Consider the following 18,706-nt stretch of genomic DNA (forward strand, 5'->3'; position numbering starts at 1 on the left):
CCAGCAGGGCTTTGTTCTAGCTTAAAAATTATCACTGAGCTGAACGCCCCATCTTATTTATTAGCATAAAAGCAGTTTCTGCTAGAATTTCTACTAGAGGAACAGTTATCCCCAGATGTTACTGTTATAATTCGTTACCCTGTAAGTAGGAATTTTACACCATCTTCCTCTATGGTGATGTAGAACAAGTCAACGATGTGCCTGTTAGAAGCAGTTCTGTTCTTTTTGCAGCTGATTTAAGAAACTATTTAAAAGATATTTACATATGGTGTATGCTATTATAACACAAAGGTTTCGCTGCTGTGGTGGTTTTACCGTGCCAGGCAGCTAAACACCACAACTGCTCTTTCACTCCCCCTCCTTAGATGAGGAGCGGAAGAAGTAAAGCAAAGAACAACTCACGGGTTGAGATAAGGATAATTTAATTAAAGGGGAAAACAAACAAACAAACAAACAAACAAACAAACAAACAAAAAAAAAAGCAATAATTATTAAGGAAAGATTATTATTAACTAATCAATTTAACTAAAGGAAAAAAAAATAAAGGAAAGCAGAAAAGGGAGAGGGAGAGGGGAAAACAAACAAACAAAATAAATGAAGGCTATGTGGAAGTGCAGAGGAAAGAAATTACTCTCTACTTCCCACAAATAAGCGATGATTGACCACGTCCTTGAAGCAGGGCCTCAACGCACGCAGCCGGTGTTCGGAGGAGGACCGACGTTTTCCCCATGAGAGCCCAGCCCTCCCCTCTTCTTCCTGTTTCCCCCTTTTATTGCTGAGCGTGACACCACATGGTATGGAATAGCCCTTTGGTTGGGTTAGGTCAGCTGCCCTAGTGATGTTTCTTTTCTCACTTTTTTTGCCCACCCCCTAAGAGGGTTGGAGGGAGCCCTGATGCTGTGCCAGCACTGCTCAGCAGCAGACACAACACTGGGGTGATAACGCTGCTGTTCCAGCTCCAAGTGCAGAGCACAGCACTGCGTGGGCTGCTGCAGGGAAAGGTAACATCCCAGCCAGACCCAGCACAGCCGCTGATCAACTTTCAAGCAAAGCTAAAAAAATAATAAATCAAAAAATAAGAAATCACAACCCTGTAATCAATAAACGGGAATGGGAAATCTTACAACCAGTGGCTAGAAAGAGGTGATCCAAGTCTGAATTGGTATTACTGAGATGACTTCAAGGGCGTGGGATACAGTTTCTCAGAGCACTGGTCATACCACAGGACTGAGCTACCTCTGAGCCTACCGAAAGAAGGAACAGCATCATGGCAACAGCAGCGGCTGAATTCTGTTTCCTCACCAGATCTCTTAACTGAGAGTTTCAGTGCCTTGCAGCATTGCTTCATCCACAGTCACTTATCCTTAATTCCCCCACACCTCCCTCTAAAAAAGCAGAACTGTGAGGCTTCTATGAATGTGAGAAACCCATCTGTCTTGTTCTGCTTTCTATGTTTTATGTAAAAGTACTGTCTGGGGCGTGAGCTACTTTCGGGACACCTCTGCCATTTGAAGTGCTGGGGTCTGACTGTCCGGTCTCCAGCTCTGTGCACTCATTAACACCTGCAGTGTTATTAGGATGTGCTCCAGGAATGCATCTCTCCTTTGGTTTCATCTTAAAGAAACTGAGTTTACATGCTCAAGTGATTTATCTGTGATACAAGCTGCAGCATAGTGTAGAGAAATAAACAAATGATGTATTTAGGAAGGGAACTTGAACCAAACGCATCACTGTACAGACACCCACTGGAAGCTGCTGCTGAACCCATACTTCAAGGATGCTCTGGGAAGGAGACAGCCAAGTGTTTTGAAATATTTTCAAATCTTTCATTTTAATCTGCTTTACCCAGGCCCTGTGTCTTCTGTAAGACATTTGCAAAATAAACGTGCAATTAATTACTGTGTGTTCATTTGTTCACCATAACACAGTAATGCTGTTAGTGCAGATGGGGGTAAAAGCGACACATCTCAAGCAGCACCCAACAGTCCCCCATTTTTCTTCCTGCATTCCCCTTTTTATTCGTAGAACACCTTCAATTCATTCCATTACACAAGACAGAGATAATTATGCTGGTACAATCCCCGCTTCATTCTCCAAGCACAGCTTGTGTGCTCTGAAGGAGGCAGAGCTCTGGCGTAACCCAACTCTGTCCCTTTAACAGTAACCAAGGCTGCAACATCTACAACTAGCAAGGGACCGAATTAATCCTGCAAAGGCAGTTTTAATCCCGGACTTGCCCAATTCAAGTGCTTGACTTTCAGCTTAACAGCCTTTAAACGCAACAGTCAGAAATAAAACAGGTTACACGATGCATTAAAAAACAAAACCAGAACTGGTCACGCAGAACCATTTCAACACATTTACATAGACTACCAGAAAGCCTTAAGACAGATTTAAAAATAAACCAAAACCCCCGCAAAGATTACTAGTGTAAATGTACGCTGTATTAAAATTTCACTGCATGAACACTAGTCAGTAATAAAGTTGATCCAAAACACTCCTGCTCTCTTTGGTTCATCCTATCTGCACACCACAGTTCACACCTTCTGCAGCTCTGCTGGTTGTCTTGGGTTTATGTGGCAAGGTTTTGGTAGCAGGGGGGCCGCAGGGGTGGCCTCTGTGAACAAAGCCCAGCAGCTGCACCATGCCAGAGCAGTGCCAGCTCCAGCCAGCTCCAGAAGGGACCCACTGCTGGCCGGAGCTGAGCCAGGGAGTGATGCTGGGTGGGCGTCTTGGAGAGCAGAGATAAGGAAGAGGAAAAATGCCATGCAACAGCAGCTGGGAGAGGAGAGTGAGAGCACTGAGACACCCAGCCCTGAAGCCCCCAGGTGGGTGCAGCAGGAGGGCAGGAGGTGCTCCAGGCAGGCAGCAGCAGTTCCCCTGCAGCCTGTGGAGAGGCCCCTGGTGGAGCAGGCTGTCCCCCTGCAGCCCATGGGTCCCACATGGAGCAGATCTCCACCCTGCAGCCCCCCCGTGGGTGGAGGAGCCCCCGTGGAGCAGGTGGATGTGGCCTGGAGGAGGCTGCGGCCCATGGAGAGCCCCCGCAGGAGCAGGGGGTCTGGGGCGAGCTGCCGCCCACCCGTGGGGAACCCGTGCTGGAGCAGTTTGCTCCTGGGGGATGGATGGATGGACCCCGTGGGACGGAGCCGTGTGGGAGCAGTGCTTGAAGAGCTGCTGCCTGTGGGCAGCCCCCGCAGGCCCAGTTGGGGAAGGACGGCATCCATGGGAGGGACCCCACAGGGAGCAGGGGCAGGGAGGGACCAGCGGAGACCAAGCGTCAGGGACTGACCGCAGCCCCCATTCCCCAATCCCCTGCAGTGCTTGGGGGGAGGACGTAAGAGATGGTGGGTGGATGGAAGGTGTTTTTAGTGTGCTTTAATTTCTCACTGCTCTAGTCTGCTAGTGATACGCATGAAATTATATTGATCTCCCTATGCTGAGTCTGTTTTATCTGTGACGGTAATTGTTGAGGGATCTCCCTGTCCTTATCTTAACCCTTAAGCTCTTTCCATTGTATTTTTCCCCCTTTTCCTTTGAGGAGGGGGAGTGAGAGAGCAGCTGTGGTGGAGTTCAGCTGCCGAGCTGCGTAAAATCACCACACTCATACAAATATTTGCCAGCCTGCATCACAGGCCAGGTTAGGCAATAAATAGAAAACAAATATTTCTTTTCAAATGCTGGTCAGTACTCACAGTAAAGCACCATGTCAGAAACAATTGCTCTGGCACAACTGAAGAGGCAGCAAACTGTGGCAGCGCAGCAGCTTTAGGAAGACAAGAACTCCTTACAACAACTTTCCACTAAAGCTGATGTAAGGCTGCTGGCACTCAACCCCGATACAAACGGCATGCCTAGCATTGTGTAGATAACAGAGCTATGCCAGCCTGTAGATCTGATTCCAGGTTTTTGAGGAATTATAATTCCTCAGCTGAAGATTATTTTGCCTAAGCCCTTTCCTGTCAGCCTCCAGATAATCACCTTCTACTCTCTCCAACCGTTTTTCCCAGCCGTCTTCACTACTGACTGGAAACAAAGCTACTTCCTATTTTCTTCCCTGGTGTTGGGGTGACATCAAGGAAACGGAGCACACCAAAAGATCTCCCACTGTCTGTGTTCAGCTGCTACAGCAGCTGCGGCTCTTCAGGAGGCACAGTGACAGCGAGACTCCAGGTCCAGCAGAGGTAAGTGCAGCAGAAGTGCCTGCTGCCTTCCTTTGAGAGGTTGGGAAGAAATTGTGCTGTCAGCCTTCAACAGCCCCTTACCGATATCAGGCTTTGGAGACTGGAGTACCACGTTCGGCCAGATGATTATCATTGTATATATATATATATTTTGAACAAGGGCAGAAAAAGACACCTCTACTACTTCAAAATGACTTTCTGCAAAAAGGAAGGCTCTACTCTTGAAAGCTCTTCACAAGCAAAGGATGAAAAAGCTTTCTCTTTGGCTCAGCAGTTCATTATCTTCAGCAGCTACCTGCCCTCGTGGTGTTAGATCCCCTTCTGTTCCTCTGTCCCTCACACTCCTGTCTCCTGCTCCCAGCCCTCTGGGACCCTCCTCTTCCTTTTACCAGCTCTGCTGCCCGTTTGACCTCCAAGTAAGTTGATTCAGCTCCCTAAAACGAAGCAGGAAAAAGAAAAAAAATCAACCCAGCCTTTTAGAAGCTTGCTCTTTTATAAGGTTAGAAGATTAATCAGCTCACTGAGAGGTCAGACGCCTCAGAGCTGCCGCAAGAGAAGCCATGAAACTGCTCATTCTTTGTCAGCAAGTCGCTCCATCAGCCTTGCTGATCTGAAACATCACTTTCAGAAGCAAAGACATCCCCAGCGCTGGAACTTTACAACCAGAACCAGGCCGACTTGTGAGAAGTTTAAACACAACAGCTTACACCTGCATGTACATAAGCGACTAAAATAAGATGTCGATGTTGCCTGCTGACACCCATTATAGCCACGTAGCTGTCAGCTGAATGTTACTGGCATGTTGGGGGTGGCAGTGGGACAGGCTGTGCCCTGAGACACGTAAGGGGATGCAGTGCTGCAGCAAGGAAGTGTCAGGGCTGAGAGAAACCACAGGCAGGACCAGAAAACGCAAGGGAAGAGGAAGGGGTGCACACAGAGGGGGCAGGCAACAAGCAGGGGTTAAGGGTGGTTTTAACAGGGAAACGCACACGTAACCGTGGTGGGGGGGAACCCACCAAAACCCAGAGGAGCACAGACTGGGGGACCCAGCTGAGAAATACCAGGGGCTCCCTGCGGTTCCCAGGTGAGCGCGGGCAAGTTGTAAGAGCTCAGCTGTAAGCGCCTGCAGAGGCTGCGATGGCTCTGCTTGCTCTCGTGCTGTTTCAGACACCGGGGGAAAAAAGTCTCCTTCTCCATCAAGAGTCCAGATGCAGAAGCAGCCTACACTGCTTGAACTTCTGCTCGAGCATCCTGTGCTGGATTTTATTATTTGAGCTTGACCACAGCTTATCAAATGCCTTTTCTTAGATGCAGAACCACAAGCTTTGAACCTGCAGAGAGAGCAAGATGGATTGCACTTTTGGCATCTTCTTCTAACTACGTATTTGAGTGATCTCCTGCTGCAGGTTTGGGGATTTTGTCTTTCTGGGTTTTACAAAATGTGATTTCAGCTGCTAATGCTGTGTTTTTCACTGCAGACAATGCTGAAAACTTTCTCCAGGATGACAAATACATTTCACTTCCAGGAGGTCAGCAGCAGCAGAGTCTTACTGGTATGAAGATGGGCATAAAGTCAAATAAGTAACGCATTTGTTCGTGTGTGACATCGGTATACTATTTTCCAACTATTTAACCCACAGGCATACAGACAAAGAAATTTAAGGACAGGAAAAGAAGAAATTCTCCAACATTGCGCAGTCTTTCGCCCTTTACCACAGAGAGATAACCAGCCGTTGTCCTGCCACAGACCAGACATCCTATTAGAAATTAAAAACCATTTTCCACACCCAGACCATACCCGCAGTTTTGCCCACTGACACTCAGCACAGCTCCTCCTGACCCGCAGCACTCTACAAAATCCCAGACCACCACCACAAGGCTCTGCTTGCCCTTCACACCCCTGTTCAGGAGCGAGCAGCAAAGGCTGCGATTTCACCTCATTCCCAGCCCTGCCTAATCGGGGATTGCTCGGGCGAGGATCAGCGCGTGCCTCCTCCCCCTGCAAGGAAGGACGAGCTCCCTGTCAGACCAGAAAACTGACCCAGCTCACGGGGGGATTGCACAACCACTGGATGGAAGGGAGAGGGCAGGAACAGCTTCTCTCATCCTTCTTGGAAGATTTAAACACATTAAAAGCAGTTTGATAAAATGTTTGTCCTGGCCTCAACACGTCGACCGAGAAGTGTGTGACTCGACACCCAAATTGCTGTAATAAAAATCAAGAGACTAAGAACTTTTCAAATCCCTTTCCCTAAGGAAGCCTTCCGTTTTCATTCCTCTGAGTTTTGTAACACTGCCACTAAAATCTCCGATGGGACAAGCCCCAGAGACCCAGTGGCAGAGCGTGCAGTTTAAACACTTGATGAATTATCCCCAGAAATATTTCATTTGACTTTTTGATAAGAGACGCGTGAAATCACGAAAGTGGAGGGGAGCTGCACACCAGATGTGTATGGCTGCGCGCCTGCTGCGGGCTGGGTTTATTATTTTATTGGCAACGCTGAGATAACGCTTAGCAAGCTGGATAATCCTCCAGTCACCTGCTTTGCTACATGAGCCGCTCTCGTTTTGTTTAACTGGCCCAATTCACAACAAAACCGTATTTACGTTCTGCTTTTAAGTTTGCTGGCATAGTGAAAATGACAAACCCTAATTATGGGAACATGCTCATTAATACAGAGATTTTTTTTTTTATGGGAACGGTGAATTTTGGGTGGGAAGAGAAGTTAATTATACCCACGTAAGATGATTTCCTACCAACAGAATTTTTACGCTACGGTTTGCACAAGAATAAAGGAGACGGGGGCAGAAGTCACGTACTTAATCTTAACGCAGAACTTTTATAAAAGCTGGAATGTGGGCTGAGCCTAAAAACTCGCCGAGTGAGCAACTCGGCAGTTTTCAGGATTTGGGGAGCGCAGGATTTTTGTCTTCTACCCCCTGGAGGGATCTAAAGAAAAGTCCACGCAGCCATCGCTAAGAGCACACTGTAAGAGTGGGGAGGCAACAGCAATTGGACGTGAGTCAAGCAGGAGACTTACAGGGTCACAAAAAGCACGTGGAAGATCTTCAGCTCCAAGTCCCCGTGCACTTGGAGCTGGGTGTCTCGGCTTTGTCCATTCATTTATTAAGCAAACCTCCTCCTCCACTTGCACTAGTGACCAAGAACACTGCAGCTTTTCTTTACGCCTCTGAAGAACGCGCAAGAAAGGAGCTGCTCCTCTTTTTGCTAAATTTGCGGGCAGTTTGGCCGCTGACCTCAATAGCTGCAGGGCTGCACCCAGAGTTAGGTCCTGGCACAAGACAAATTCCTTCTAGTTGGGTCAGACGGACCTGGCTGCAGCAAAGAGTGGTTGGCAATCGCTGTAATTCTGCTGCTTTTCCTCCCGTGTTTCCTAACTTGCTTTAAAAGGATTCCTGTGAGGCGTATTTGCTGGACAAGGACACTATTGCTGCAAAACCCTCCTAAGATGCTCACAAACATATTCAGACCAGGAAGTAAATCAGCTGGAGCCAAAGCAGCCCTCACATTTGTTACCTGGTGGGTGCTACTGCTACTTCCCCAGCTCCTAATCTATTGGGGCATCAGGCTCGGTGCCTGCCTGCGCGCGAGCCCCACGGTGCTGGAAGGAAATGAGAGGCGGGGTGATGGGGACCTGGGCTGACCTCAGAGCGAGAGGTGCCCCTGAGCTGACCACAACTTAGAGAGGGGACGACGGGGAATGAATCACAACCCAGAGGTTACTCACGCTGCTAAGCGCTGATGTGCGATAAACCACGGGCAAGGAGGCTGGTGCTCTGAGGAGAAAGGGAAAAAATATTTCTTCCTTTCCCAAAGAAAGGAATTTGATCGTAGATGAATTACTGTGAAAGGACAAGTTTTGCAACTCAGCTATTTTTGAAATTATTTGGGCAAAGGACTTTTAATGCCTTTTTATTACAGATTGCACAGAAGATTTTGCATAGCGAAGAGGGGAAGACAAAAAAAAGCTGACAATCTGGACTGATTGATTTTAAAACTATTTTTTCATGGAATGCGAGATCTTTAGAGCTGATGGTAGTGTGTGTGTGTGTGGGGGGGGTAGAATGAGTTTAGGAAGGTAGAAAAGTTGTTCAGCTCTTTATTGTTTTGTTCATAACACACCTGCACTATTGGAGAACAGCGTAACACCTGAAGTAGCTGGTGAACGACAGCAACAGCTTTTTTGTTGTTTTATTTCACTGCCAAATGAAAGATGTAATAAAATTGCTGTCTTAAATATTATTGCTAAAGAAAAAAAGGAAAAGTTCCCAGCACGTTAAATAATATTGAATCTACAGCATAAATATTAGAGGAAAGCGACTCCCTCTGCACAGAATGTCTATTTTAAAGTACTGCTTCTTCCAATCTTTCCCTTTACAACAGAGGATTGTGCAGCATCAAGACTTTTTCCTTCCCCTTTTTCTGAGGATCTCTGACCATTCAATGTAGCAGCGTTCACTACAAAGCAGTTCACTTGCTCTAAAGCTGAGAATTTCTTTTAATGAGCGCTGGAAGCAGCTGCAACTGTAGCGTGTGACTCACAGCACAGCACCTCTGAGCGCAGTATGAGCTATAGGGTGGTTGCAGCCCCGTTTCCTCTCCCCGGCTCCTCCTTCCTCTCCCCAGTAAGGCCACGCTTGTTTATAGACCAGAGTTATCACTGCTGTGCAGACAAAACAACTTTCAGAACCTTGAGAACTAAAAATGGCAACTCCTTGATGTTTTTAACGCTGACTGCTTGACGGCTACTGAAGTTCAAAAATAAACAGCTTCAGTACACCATGGCAGCTCACGGCTTTCCGTGAAGTTGTCCACTCAAACCCTAAGGAAAGCTTAGCTGGCCATTCCTATGCAGATGATCATGGCACTAGCTGTCTGATTCTCTGAGCACCAGTATTCTCTGGCATCGCACACACAGGAGAAAGACGAGCTCAGAAACCCTGAGTCTTAGAGACAGCCAGCTTCTGGTGATCTGCACAGGAGGAAAAGTGAGGGCACGTGGTCTCCCTTATGGTCTTTGTGTACAATTAAATGTACAGAGCAAATAGGACTCATGGAACTCCTTATATGCTATTGCTGCTTTTCACATGAAGTTAAATTGCTAATACGTACTAAAGGATAAGTCGCTGTAGGTGTTTAAAAACACATCCAGCTCATTATGGCTTTGATCCCACAGTTGGGATCACAGGCAATGCTGAATGTGATCAAATCGGAGGAGGACCACCACTGAAAATGAAACAGTCACCCACTCAGTTCTCATCTGCAATGGGATCGTAGCTCCAGCAGGCTCTGGGGAGCTCAAAGCTGGAGAAAACCCCAATAAATCCTCATCCGACACACGCCGTCGTAGCTGAGGACCCCACGAGCTGTCACCCGTGACACCTCCCCGCAAGTCCCTACTGAGAACCTGTATTTGTAAATTCTTTCAGCGGTCACAATCCAGCCACACTCGGTGGATTTTCTACAGGTAGCTTCTTCTGAGAGGACAACTCTTGTACCACGAGTGCAAGAAAAGCTTCAGACAGAAAAGGATGTGAGATCCTCATCCACTCAAGAGCTGGCCACATCATTTGTTTTCTGCAAACAGTTTTTATAAAAACAGTAGCTACGGTTTGCTCAAAACTTTCCCCCCCAAGAACATCAGCACAAGGCTGGTGGAAAATTTTAGTCAAGGCAGTCGGTTCGTCCGTTGGAGCAAAGTCAGAAGAGAGGGCTGTAACTGGCAGCGCTCGGGCCACACAAATACAGAGCAGTACCTGCTCTACCTGTAAAATGGATTTACTGCTCCCGATTCGGTATTAAAAATTAAAAATTGGTTGTATAAAAACGTGTTTAGAAAGAAACCGTGCTTCTGTGTTGACACTGTCCTCAGGATAAAAATATTTGTGGTATCTTAACTGTTTAACTAGACTGTTGCTGTACTTGAAAAAAATTGAGGTCGTGTGGTCCAACATAATCTTGTACCTACAGCCTACTAGTGCTACTGTACTTCCAACAGCAAAAACTGCTTTTAGACAAAAAAAAAATGTTTTTAGAAACATAGTTTTTAAACAAACGTCATTTAATTCTCGAGAAGCGCTCGCTCAGTATGCGATGAGGTCCTGCCTCGTGGAAACGACTGCTTTAGATGAAGCATTTCTGGGATTTTGTGCGAGCAAAAACCCAGGCTCGGGTACGTGAGAGAGTTTGGAGTTGAAACTTGCGGGGCGCTGAGGCAGAACCCCTCACCACCGCCCCCCCCCCCACCCCCCTCACGGGGCCGCCAACCGCCCCCTCAGCCGCGGCATTCTGCGCATGCGCAGTTCCGCGCTTCGGGCGGCGGGAGGAGGAGGAGGAGCGGCGCGGGCGCGGCGCATGCGCAGAGCGCGGGGCCGGAGGGCGTTGAGGCGGGGGGGGTTGGGTTGGAGGGGGGGGGGGCGGCGGGGCGATGTGGCGGGTGCGTGCCGCCAGGCGGGAGGGCGACGCGGCGCGTTTCGTAACCGGCGCAGGCGCGCTCCGCCGCCGGGGTGGAAAGAAGGAGAAGGAGAGGGAAGGAGGGGAAAGGCTGAAAAAAAAAAAAAAATTTAAAAAATAATAAAAAAAACACCTCAGAGTTACGTCAGGAAAAGACGCCGCTGGTACACCGCGGGGGGCGGAGGAGGAGGAGGAAAGGGGGGGGGGGGGGGGCTTGGCCCGCGCCTGCTCGGCTCCCCCCCCCCGCCTCATGCTGAGGGGAGGGCCGGGGGGGCGCGAGCCGCGGCCGTTCACTCACCCGCTGCCCGCCTCAGCGCGGCCCCCCGCGGCCGCCCCGCTTCACGGCTCCCCCGCCGCCGCCGCCGCCGCTGCCGCCGCCGTGATTCCATCCATCTTGAATTTGACGTCATCCCACACCAGGGATGAGGTCATCGCGGGGAGCGCTCGTCACGTGCGCGGCGCTCCCATTGGTCCGCCCGACGGAGCCTTGTGGGGGGGGGGTGGGGAGGGGGGGGAGGCGGCGCGGGCACGGGGACGAGGGGATCCCCCCCCTCCCTCCCCCCCCCTCCTCCTCCTCCACACGCCGCCCCGCCCCTCCCCGTTAACGGCCGCCCGCGCGCGGGAGGGAAACTGAGGCAGCGGGGGTGGGTTCGGGTGGGGGGGGGGCGTCGTGAGGGGATTAACGGCCAGCATCGGTCTGCCTGGGGAAGGGGCTGGCAGGGGGCGGGTGGGTCCCTTGTATCTGCTCGGGGATGTGTCAGCCAAGCAGAAAGCAACGGGTCTGGTGTAACCTTCTCGTCCCCGGTTCTCCCCACAGGAGCTGTGTCACGGATGGGGGACGTCCACGCTGGAATCACCTGCTGAGCAGGCCGTGTTCGTCAAGGTCTACACATGTAGAAATACGCCTTTCCGTGCGGCTGCTGTCAATACTCGTAATTTGCCGATTTCTCCAGGGAAAGTGCAGGTGTTTGAACAGAGCCTGTGTACTGGCTTGTGTAATGCTGGTACCAGAGAGCAGTTAATCTCTGTAGCCCTTACCTTAAGCAGATGATTTGAGAGAATTTTGAAGATAATTCTCAAAGGTTTTGTGGTTTCAAGAGACACGAGACTCAATCTGGCTGCATTTCATATTTGAGTCTAGTTGACATTATTAACATCGCGTAGATGCTTCAATTCCCTTAAGTCAGATTTTTCCTGATTGCAATGAAACGTAGGCAAGGAATTCACGTGCTAGAGCTAGTTGGGGTTTGAGTTGTCTCTTAAGGAGGTTAACTTTGTCAAATGTGTTCATTCACAATTGTTTGAATACTTTCTCATTCTTTAAGAATAGCATGGTTATGATTTTTTTTTAAAAACATTTCTAATTTTAAATGCTTTGATGGAGCATTCTCCCTCTATATATGTGTGGCTGCAGCTGTTATTACCAGATGCACGTTTGATCAGTGTAAGGTTTGCTTTCCATTCAGAGTATCCAGTAGCTGCTCGGATTAACTGTTGGTCACTCTTGCCAGCGAGATTAATCACTGGAATTTTGTTAAAACACAATCCCCTGCAAAACATGAACATAAAGCAAACTATATAAGAAGGATGAATGATTATATATGGACCTGGTGAGAAAGCATGTATATGAAAACTTAAACACTTGCTTTGATTGTATGTGTATGTATAAGAAGCTACTCTTTTATGATGTAAATGTATTTTACAACAGGACCAAATTCTGTATGCTGTACAGTTTGCTTTTGTAATGTTAACATTTGTTTCATTTAAAATATAACAATATTTGGAAGGAGATCATGTCCTTGAGATAGGCTTTTTCTAGATCTGTAGTTTCAAAGTTATTTTTGATTTGTAGACCCCTAGATTTTTTCAGTGAAGGTTTGGACTCTGTGTCTTTGATTTAAAACGAATGACATCAGGTTATTTTATTTTACAGTTCTAGAAGTTTCTCACATACGCTTTGGCACCCATATATTAGCAGCTGAGATAAGGTTTTGTAGAGAAAAGCTTGATTTGGGGGAAGAGGAGGAGAGAGGTTAAAGAAAGAAGGGGCATCAGAAGGAAAGTCGTGCAGTTTAACTTTCCTTCATTTTAGAGGGGAAACCTTGGCTGGGTATTTTTTATACCCATTTTTTTTTTTTTTTTTTTAATTTTGGTAAATTTTCTGAGTCTTCTGTCTGTTCTGTACTTTGGGGGCGTAATGTGCTGTGGATGTGTATGCCACATATGCAGCAGGATATGCTGCTGCCCTGTCCTCTCCTTGCAGGCAGTGTGGCTTCTCAAATGCTACAGTTCTCTCCTAGCTGCTGGAAGAGCAGAAATACAGTACCGTGGGGGCCAGCGTGTGATGTGTTGTTTCCACCAAAACCCTTGGAATTATTATTGCCAATGACATACTGGAGAGGGAGCTAATTAATTTCTAAAAAGTGTGCCAGCTCCCCCAGTTGGCCCCAAGACTTTGTGGTAGAGCAGGCGCTAATGCTTTGGAGCACACTGACCCTTCCCCTGCAATCCCAGAACCTCTGGGAAGCAAAGTGCTGTTACCTGTCATGCAGAGAACGGCTGCATGAACCCGTTCCTCTGCCCCTGCAGAATGCAGCAAATGCTCCTGGAAATACCAGAGGTCTCGCTTTATCGATCCCAAATACTCTGCCAAAACACAGGTAAAGTATGACTTTCCAAAATACACAGATACAATTTTTCACCAGTTTCTCAATGCTGACAGCTGTCCATGGAAAAGAACATGTGTTTTATCTTTGATTTTGTTCTTGCACGTTCATATAAAACTTCCCATCATGACTGTTAGCAGGTAAAAGGAAATTTTATTCCTTCTAGGTAGAGCTGTCACTGCTCATCACAAAAATATGACACTCAGAGAATGGGAGCTGACTGACAACCAGGCAGTAAGATATGCAACGCGAATATTGCAAATACAACAGTGTTTCCATAACCCATGCAAAGCATGGGACACAAACAAAACTCTTTCTGGAGTTTTAAATTTTTAACAGGAAAATAGCTATAATATGATATAACGTAAGACTCCCCTCTTCATCCCTGTTTTCGCAGTTTTGTAGTGCCAAGTTCTGAGCTTTTTTAGCTGTCACCCTCATACTTCTGCAAATAGCAGAATCTAGTTAATATTTTCCACTCAGAATCCACATGATTCTAGCAGCTTGGACAGTTTTAGATAAAAGCTGCCAGATAACGACAAGCTAGATATTACCACGGAAAGCTGCTCAATGGGGGTAAGCAGATGCATACTTAAAAAGGTGATAGTTCTGTGGGTCAAACAATGCTGCGGAGAATAGCAGGCTACAAAATATTAAGGCATGCATTCTCTAAGCAGGCAGCTGGTCACGGTACCGCCCTTATTGTTTAAAAGAATAATGTATCTTCGCTTGCAACTAGTAAGCCATTCAGGGATGCTTTCAAAAGTATGTTGATAAAAGCAAGCTGCCAGACTGACTGAAATACAAAATTTGTCACGGTGCAACAGACAGGGAGTGATTTCATGTTATCGGTTTTCACAGCTATGGTTAACTTCGGCTGCAGTTTGGCTTCTCAGGTCTTCTAAAAATAAAATCCAGAGTATTCTGATTACAGTTGACATGTGTAAGACAGTTTTATAAAGTAGCTTTGATTTCCTAATGAATGTGTGCATCCTGGCTCTTTATTTTAGACAAAGCGTACGAATGGAAATTTAGGAAAGAGCAAATGGAAAGACAGACGATATGGCAAGCGTTTTCCATAATTCTGTCCATACACTAATGCCAAACGAAGAAAAGCTAAGCAAAATGAAGTGTTTCATGATTGTTATATATATATATATATACATATATATAAATATATAAAAGGGCTCATGCTTTTGTGTAAAAATGTGCAAAATTTACTTTCAGGAAAAAAATAAATGGATTGACAGTGGGAAATCTTGCATTAGCATGATAGTGATGTTTATCCTCCTGTTTTCCTGTAAACGTGGCTTTAGGGATCAAATTTCTTGGCAGGGAGCACAGTGAATGTAGCCTCGGTTCTCTACGTCTCTCTATAAGTGAATCAGAGAGCACCAAAGAGCTACTCATGCGGTGGAATATTTAAGAAGTCAGCTTGATGCCTTAATTCCTCGGCAGCAGTTTGGCCTCAAACAGCAATCTTCTGGGGTGAGAGATTGCGCAGAGATGGATAGCAATTTTCGGAGCTGCAGCAAGTGCGTTTTGTTTGTGCATTGTTAAGATGCCAAAAAAATGTGGGGTATTACGAGTAGATTATTTTTCTCTTCAGAGGACTGTATCCGAATGTTAGAAATGATTTGCGGTAATTTCCCACTACGTAGAAAATACAAACACCAGGAAGCAAACCTATTGGCTTACTGAAAAATTGCCTGCGTTTGTTTGCTCGATCAAATGGTGTCGGAAGAGTTGTGCTATTTCTATATGGCATTTTTCACTTTATGCAGCCTAAAAGCATTCACTGCACCTGAGGGAGCTGTTTTGTCACTAGGCTATTTCACACAGGATGTTTACTTGCTGCTCCTACGACTACCAAATACACATTTTATAACAATTTCTAACAACTTTAGACTTAACGTAGTGCCTTTCTGTGCACAGTAAAGATGTGACCGTGATACGAGTTCAGGAACTGAAACTTTCTTTCAGGCCATGAAGACAGAAATGCAGCCCTGTGACAGCTGTCTGTCAGCTTTTGCATTTGATGGCCCGTGCAGCCTTGTTGATGTCATCGCAGTACTGATTTATTCATTGCTGAGTAGAAAGTTAAAGCAGCATAGCAGAAATAAGCAAAGATCCTGAATTATTGATGTCTTTATGTTCACGCTACTGGCTGATTTCCTTATCATCAGTTCAGTGCCACTAAATTACATTCCTTGTGTGACGAAACCAGAAAGGGGATTTATTTGTAAACGTTGCTTTGCAGTTCTGACAGCCCGACATCTCTAGGAGGGCTGGGGAATAGGAAATGGTGCTCTGGAAGAGGCCTTTTCACATGACCTGCATTTCTGCCTACGTGATGCTCTTCCCCCACTTCCCTGTGGCAGTTCATGTATGAGACAATTATATATGGACAGCAGAGGCCGGCTGCCTCTCTGTACAAGCATCGTGCTGCTTCACCACCTGATGACTTCTTACAACATCTGCCCTGCTGCTGTCACTGGCATAAAAAAATAGACAACAAAACAAGCAAAACCTTTCAAAGTTTTGCCCTAGCCAAACTACCCAGAGTTTTAATCAGAGGTTGAAGATCCAAGGCAGCTCCCTACACAGCTACCTCGATGGCAGGCCTCACACCACCAGGCCTCACTTGGCCTCGGAGTTACAAACTCAGCCAGTGAGATGGGAACATAGAAAGGAAGACCTCAGTTCCTTGGACTGAGCTATGGTTGTACGGTGGTGCAAATGCACGTACACTGCACAATTCAGCCAATTTTGCTGAAAATGTGCGCTTCTACCCAGCAGGCGATTGCTTTTGGGCAGACTGCAGTGAAGGCTCAGCATTCAAGTGCACGCGACATGCACTAGCACGTGACATGAGTATCTGTCTCTTTTTGCACAAATTGGGAAACTGAACTGAAGCCCTGCTAAAGAGGATGAAGAGATGCAGAGATATTTTTGCTTTAAAATGTTTTTTAATTTTGTACTTTGTGTTATTTGTATGTCTGAACCGTCTGTACTGCAGATATGAGAAGATATTTTTTGAGCTACGGTATCTGATCTGAGAAGTCTTCGGCTTGTGCAGGTAAAAGGAATATTCTGACACCACGTTAGAAGATGACGGCACTTACCAAGTGGCTCATTTAAAGCACAGAAAATGCTGGGAGTCTCAGAGTGGCACAGGAGGCCCTAACTGTTGCATCTTCAGTGTCTCTGGCCATTCTTTCTCTTTTTATGGTCTCCTCATATTTCTGCAGTAGCACAAAGTAGTAGTGAGGTTGTCTTTAAATACAAAAGGGAAGTTCCCTGTTGGAGGTGAAAACACAGATTTCCCATTTGTGTGGATGATGGAGGTATTTGAAGTGGGAAAAGGTGGAGGGTGCCCTGCTGCCAGGACAGCATACGGGATACCTGATATGCTGGCAGAGGAGATTAGTTTGGTGGTCTCCAGACAAGAGGAGGTGGTTGGCTGTGGTGATTTAAAGCAACTCCTAAATCCTGACGTCAGTGGTTGAGGAATCTGACCCTGCAGGCTCTTGTCAATGGACACTGGGGTTGCCGAAGGGCTGTGTTTATTCCCAGCTATCTGCATGAAGGTGTGATGTGGAAGAGGAGCTGTCGTCTTCTCTCCGGCATGTTGCTCAGCTGCCTGGATTTGTTCTTTCTCCCCTTCAGCTGGGCATTTTTTCGTATAAATCATGGCTGTAAATTTAGGACTACGTGCAGGCTCCCTGCCTTGGGAACTTTTTCTGCATTGCTTCACACCTGCTGCAGACCTACGCCGGGATGAGAGCTAATTTGTGGTCTTTTTTATTTATTAGTACAATGCTGACCGGGGAGAGAGAAAGTGAAAGGGGATTCTATAATTCATGACACGTTTGACTTTTTAACGTTGATGAATTGATCTTTGGGTTATTTTGTATCCTTAATGGACAGTGTCACTACAGACGGGAGATTGGCCAGCATGCGTGGTACTTGGCTTGGTGGCTAGCTTTTGTGCCGGATACCTGCAGAAGGGCAGAGCTGTCCATTTTCAACGATAGCTTCTGACAGGTAAATTCTCCACTGCACCTGGATAAAGCTATAGTAACCAACCCTGCCTTGTGGTTTTTGTTGGCCAAACATTTTTGGAAGTTTATAGCTGGAATTATTTCGCTGTTAAAGCTAAAATGACACACTTTTTTCCCTTATATGTTTCATCATTCCCTCTATTTTAGGTCAGATGATTCATCCCTGCATTACTGCTTCTGCATTTCCATTGCCTTAATTGGGGCTTTCTGAGGCATTACAGTCTATATGCAATTAGCAAATGCTATTTCAAGCACCATGCAGCTTTGTCCTTTCCCTCCTACCTTCCCACTCTCATTGTCTCTGCTTTCCCTAATTTCCCCCTTCAACAAGACCAGCCCCTCCGTCCAAGTGTGTACCAACAGAGGTTGCTTGTGTGTACAGTAATTAAAAACTGGGCTCAGCCTAATTGCATCTCCATATGTTAGTTGGCTGCAACTGGTGGGTATGGGAAGGCAGTTGCAAGTGCTCTAGCTAACCAGAGCTTGACAAATTAGCTCCTGCCAGAGAAGCTGAAAAATATGGCTGGAAATGTGTTTGTAGCCAGTGGCAAACAAAACAAAACAAAACACCACTAAAAAGGATGAACGTAAAAGTGTTTAATATTTTAAAATGCCGTATATGACACCAAACGGTTAATAGATTTATGTTCAACGATGACAAATGCATTTACATTTTTAAGAAAGTGTTTGAAAATGAAGTCATTTATCATTGTAACTTACACAGAGCTCTGGGTTTTTAAAATTCTGAAGCTGAAGAGGACTCTTCCAATCATATAGCATATGCCTGCATGCAAATAGTCCATAAAACCCTTCATTAACCCCATACTGAATTTATAGCTTCTGGTAGAGCTTTATCCTTCCTATTTGCCTGAAAGATCAGATCCTTTCACCATCATCATCTCTTTGATTAACAAAAAATTAGGAGCGTTTCCTCTGAAAATGTGCTAAGCAAAAAAGGTAATTAATGTAAGAGCAAAAAAAAACCCTAGCAGGTTCCCAGGACTGGAAGCTGAACTTCCAGAAAGCAGAACTGCAGGGTTATTTTAGCAGCGATGGTTATTAGCTACTGGAGGAAGTTGCCGAGGGTTATGGTGGCTTCACTGCCATCAGGACCAGGGTGATGCCAGAAAGTTGTGCCGTAGCCTGTGCTCGTACCTGGCATGTTCCCATAGTGAGTGCTCCAGTGATGGTGTGTCCGGAGCATGCAGGAACTCTTTGGCGTGGAAATGGCCCTTACACATCTCCTTGAAGCTCTCAGTGGGACAGTTTGAAGGGTAATGCTGCACGGGCATAAACAAACTCTTAATTCCCATTAAATTG

At 46.4% G+C, this 18,706-nt stretch overlaps 1 protein-coding gene and 1 long non-coding RNA gene across 2 annotated transcripts in view; one reads left to right on the plus strand and one right to left on the minus strand.

Moving 5' to 3' along the window:
- The window catches only part of ZBTB21 (zinc finger and BTB domain containing 21), a 29,557-nt gene extending 18,455 nt beyond the window's left edge, over nt 1-11,102 (minus strand). Inside the window, exon 1 of the mRNA XM_068684738.1 lies at nt 10,955-11,102. The gene's annotated coding sequence lies outside the window, so the exon portion shown is untranslated. The remainder of the gene's footprint in view (nt 1-10,954) is intronic.
- Nucleotides 10,346-12,445, plus strand: LOC137857792 (uncharacterized). The gene is made up of 2 exons (XR_011097284.1): nt 10,346-10,820; nt 11,474-12,445. It is a non-coding gene; the product is annotated as an uncharacterized lncRNA (long non-coding RNA).
- The last annotated feature ends 6,261 nt before the right edge of the window (nt 12,446-18,706 follow it).

This window comes from Anas acuta, chromosome 1 (assembly GCF_963932015.1).
Source record: "Anas acuta chromosome 1, bAnaAcu1.1, whole genome shotgun sequence".
NCBI lineage: Eukaryota > Metazoa > Chordata > Aves > Anseriformes > Anatidae > Anas > Anas acuta.